Consider the following 5131-nt stretch of genomic DNA (forward strand, 5'->3'; position numbering starts at 1 on the left):
CTCCCTCCCAGGGGAACCCCACCCACTATCCCCACTTCACCTCAGTCTTGGCTACTGCCCAGTCTCCATCCAGCCCCATTCACTGGGGCAGACTGCAGTATGAGCCACTCATCACACGCAAAGGGGTTTGGACCTGCCACCTCTGCTTCCCCTGGGCTGCCCCATTGCAGCCCTGCACCGCCATTGCAGCCCTGCACCTATTCAGCCTATAGTCAGGCCTGCAGCCTGGGGCTTTCCAGGCCAGAGCTCCCAGCTCCTCCGGCCCTTCCCCAGCCCTGCTCCCACTCTAGGTGTCTTGCTTAGGTCCCTGCAGCCAGGCCCTTCTCTCGCTACAAACAGAGGGAGACTGACTGGGCTCCTGGCTCACAGCCTCTTCTAGGGGCCAGCTGGGCCTGACTGGAGCATGGCCACAGCTGAGCCTTCTTCCCCCAATCAGCCCAGGCTCCTTGCCCCAGCCCCAGCCCTCTCCTGGGCTGCTTCAAGCCCCACAGGGCAGGAGCAGGGGACCACCCCGCTACACCCAACAAAGTGGAGACCCTGGCACACGTTTATTTAGAGTGCACCAGGCTGCAGCCCCTATACTGGCTCCTCACCAATTTCCTGTTGCGTTTCTGGCTGCACTTTTCCCCCACCTCCTTCTCCATGCACTCCCTATCCGTGGCTCCACAAAGTCGCGGGACCTCCTGGTCAACCTCCTCCTCACCCTGGCTAAAATGGCCATCTACGTGACCAGGGAGAGGCGGTTGGCCAACAGAGACTCCTGCGACTGTGGGGATTGTTTCCGGTCCTTAGTCCTTTCACGTCTCCGGGCGGAGTTCCTCTGGGCGGCGTCCGCTGGCTCCCTTGACACCTTCGAGGAGCAGTGGGCGCTGTCCGGGGTTCTCTGCTCGGTGTCCCCGTCAGGCTCCCTTCTTGTGACCCTTTGACCGCACTCCTGTCCCTGTTCTTTTATTAGTTGTCCCCCGGAATTAGTGGGTTTCTGAGGCCTGTGGATCCTCTCCTTAGGCTGAGGGGGGGATCCATTAGCATTGGGCGGGCTTCCGCCCGCCCCCTTTCCCGGAAACCCAATAGATACACCCAGCAAATCCTGGTTAGCTATGAGTCTAATCATTGGGCTCTACAATTCCACCCAATGTGCCTGGTACTGACGTTAGCCTTAGTGGCCTGTAATTGCCAGCTGCGTCTCTGGAGCCTTTTTTATACACTGCTCCAGCCAGGGACTAAAGGCCGCCCCAGACTTTCCCTTTCTCCCTTCAGGGAAATCAAGTTCAAGTTCTACAAGGAGCTAAAGAAGCCTCAACCCTGCATCTGAATTAATGTCACATTTCTCACTACCCGACACAAACAAATGTCATTTCAATCCCAGGTGAGTCCACTTCAGTCATTCCTCAGCCCCATTCCTTCACCCTCCTGCCTTAGCTTAGGGCATTGCGCCACCCTGTGGGCGTTTCATGTCCCTCCTCAGTTTCACATACAGACACAATTTCCTTTGCTGTTCAATGAACAGCAAAACCTTTCTGTGTCTCTAGTCTGAGTCAGGGCATTCAATTCCATTGAAACCTTCTCTCCTGCAATGGCAACGGTCAGACAGAGGGGACGTGGCCACCTTCAGCCCTGAGAGTGAGATATTCACTCTGCTCTTTCTTCAAGCTGCTGATGCTATTCCATAAAACATGTACCATGGAATAAGAAGCTGAGTTTACTCCAGGGTGAGGAAAGAAAGGAGCCAGCAACTCCCCGAAAAATCTCTGTGCCTTAGAGAGAACCTGCCCATGCTACTGGAATCACTGATGTGCTTCAGCTACAATGGAGAAAGCATCTGCTCTCAGGGGGTATAGCGCAGTGGTAGAGTGTTTGACTGCAGATCAAGTGGTCCTTGGTTCAAATCCAAGTGCTCTCTAATAAGCCTCTTATTTTCCCTTTTGAAAAAAGGGAAAACATTTTCATTTCCATCCTCCATTATGTTCAGGAGCTCCACAATACGGGGATGCTTGAAATGAATGTAAATACTCAACATTTCACTGTCCAAATGCATAAAAACCTAGCACACCTGTCTATCAGCTGAAATCAGTTCCAATCCTCTAAGTGTCTAGTTTATGTTTTCGTCAATTAAACAAAGGGATCATATGAATGTACATTTGAGGATCGCTCTTCTCCAGGGCTGTGCTGTGCAGAAGAACAAGAACCACATCCAGTTGGGGTTCAGGAGTCTGACGAGCAAAGGCCACTTGGTGCGGGCTAAAGTCACCAGCACTTTGGCTCCTTCCCATTCAACCAGCAGCTGGCCCCCCAGGACAAGGCATGAGAAGAAGACAGTGGCTGTGAGCAGGAAAATAGCCACCAAGAAACTGGCTAAAGATCCTCAGGAAGGTCACCATGCCCATGTCTAGAATGTACTGACTGCATCAGGGACCAAAAAGGCAGAGAAAAGCCCTCAAAAGTTCTAAGCTGCCAAGCCCCAGAAGATGATCAAAATCCTACCTAAAATCAAGACAGGAGTAAGGCTAATGTCATCTCCAAAGCCAGGGCTAAGAAGGTAACACTGAGAAAGAAGTGAAGAGATTTCCATTGGGATGACTCCTGCTCCCCTAATGGCTCTTTTATGAATTACCATGGACCACCCGGAGAGATCAAAGTCCTGCAGGACAAACAGCCCCATGGACAGTATAATGAAGTGGTGGCAGTGGGGGGAAGTGCTGTGTTTTGTGTAACACCTGCCAGGTGAGTGATGCACTGACAGGGCAGCTGCCCATAGCTCCCACATGAGCTCATTCTCTTTGATCTGCTTCTGCTGTTATTTCAGAGCCAGCACTAGCGGGAGTGTGTCCCTGTCACTTCACCAGCTCTGGAACAGGCTCTGTCTGCATCCCAGTTCTGATTAATCCCACTTTTTAATGTATTCCTACTGTGATACTTTCCCAGTTCTCTGCCTTGTTCTAACATTCCGGTCAGAGACTGAATATGGGGAGGGATGGACTAATTTGTGTGACATTCAGTAAGTTGCCTCAATTTCAGTAAGGCATTTGACACGGTTCCACATGGGGAATTATTAGTTAAATTGGAAAAGATGGGGATCAATATGAAAATTGAAAGGTGGATAAGGAACTGGTTAAAGGGGAGACTACAACAGGTCGTACTGAAGGGTGAACTGTCAGGCTGGAAGGAGGTTACTAGTGGAGTTCTAGAGGGATCTGTTTTGGGGCCAATCTTATTTAACCTTTTTATTACTGACCTTGGCACAAAAAGCGGGAATGTGCTAATAAAGTTTGCAGATGACACAAAGCTGGGAGGCATTAACACAGAGAAGGACCGGGATATCATACAGGAAGATCTAGATGACCTTGTAAACTGGAGTAATAGTAATAGGATGAAATTAAATAGTGAAAAGTGCAAGGTCATGCATTTAGGGATTAATAATAAGAATTTTAGTTATAAATTGGGGACACATCAGTTGGAAGAAACAGAGGAGAAGGACCTCGGCGTATTAGTTGTTCACAGGATGACTATGAGCCGCCAATAAGATATGGCCGTTAAAAAAGCTAATGCATTTTTAGGATGCATCAGGCGAGGTATTTCCAGCAAAGATAAGGAAGTGTTAGTACCATTATATAAGGCACTGGTGAGACCTCATCTGGAATACTGTGTGCAGTTCTGGTCTCCCATGTTTAAGAAGGATGAATTCAAACTGGAACAGGTTCAGAGACAGGCTACTAGGATGATCCGAGGAATGGAAAACTGTCATATGAAAGGAGACTCAAAGAGCTTGGTTTGTTTAGCCTAACCAAAAGAAGGTGGAGGGGGGATATGCTTGCTCTTTATAAATATATCAGAGGGATTAATATTAGGGAGGAGAGGAATTGTTTAAGCTTAGTACCAATGTGGACACAATAACAAATGGGTATAAACTGGACACTAGGAAGTTTAGACTTGAAATTAGACGAAGGTTTCTAACCATTAGAGGGTGAAGTTCTGGAACAGCCTTCCAAGGGGAGTAGTGGGGGCAAAAGACATATCTGGCTTTAAGACTAAGCTTGATAAGTTTATGGAAGGGATGGTATGATGGGATAGCCTAATTTTGGCAATTAATTTTAGCAATTGATCTTTGATTATCAGCAGGTAAGTATGCCCAGTGGTCTGTGATGGGATGGGATCTGAGTTACGGCAGAGAATTCTTTCCTGGGTGCTGGCGGAGTCTTGCTCACATGCTCAGGGTTTAGCTGATCACCATATTTGGGGTCAGGAAGGAATTTTCCTCCGGGGCAGATTGGCAGAGGCCCTGGAGGTTTTTCGCCTTCCTCTGCAGCATGGGGCATGAGTCACTTGCTGGAGGATTCTCTGCAGCTTGAGGTCTTCAAACCACAATTTGAAGATTTCAATAACTCAGACATAGGTTAGGGGTTTGTTATAGAAGTGGATGGGTGGGATTCTGTGGCCTGCTTTGTGCAGGAGGTCAGACTAGATGATCATAATGGTCCCTTCTGACCTTAAAGTCCATGAGTCTATGTGATTGAAACCTCTGCTGGAGGTGGGCAGGAGCCTGTTACACACATAAAATAGCTAAGTTTTAGCAAACTACCTGCTACACATTCAAACCTTCCTGTACACACACAACAGAAATTGGGGCTCTGAGAAATGGCAACTTTCCTTTAACACAGATCTTTGTTTTCTGTACTTCCAGAGGCATTGAAATAGAAGCACATTACCTTTAAACAGCTGCTATTTCATGATCAGCAGCAGAGCCTCTGTCAATTTACACCCATAGAGCTGATTGTTTCTAACTGCAGGGTTAGCCAGACCATTCAGTAACATTATCGCTCTGTTCACAAAGGCTTTGGTTAGTGACGAATCATGAGACTAATCCCTTCCTGCTGTAATTCCACTGACTCCAATGTCTCTTTCCCCAGTTCTGGTTCCAAGAAAATAAACAAATTAAAACAACCTTCAGAACTAACATGCTGTGGGAAAGTGGAAATGTTGATAGCTCAAATAATTCAGTTTCTTCTCTGTCTTGTGTGTGTCTATCTGCTTTGTGTGTGTGACCGATGGGGCTTTTTGTTTGCTCCTGGCAGGTTCAACCCTGTCAGATTTGTCTGTGGGGAGGGGCCAGAGAAAACAGACCCCCTGGCCTTCG

General features: G+C 48.2%; 1 non-coding gene across 1 annotated transcript; it reads left to right on the forward strand.

The window, feature by feature from the left end:
* Positions 1–1828: 1828 nt before the first annotated feature.
* On the forward strand, positions 1829–1900 carry TRNAC-GCA. The gene has a single exon. It is a non-coding gene; the product is annotated as a tRNA-Cys (tRNA).
* Positions 1901–5131: the final 3231 nt, after the last annotated feature.

Source organism: Mauremys reevesii, linkage group 14 (genome assembly GCF_016161935.1).
Source record: "Mauremys reevesii isolate NIE-2019 linkage group 14, ASM1616193v1, whole genome shotgun sequence".
NCBI classification, from domain to species: domain Eukaryota; kingdom Metazoa; phylum Chordata; order Testudines; family Geoemydidae; genus Mauremys; species Mauremys reevesii.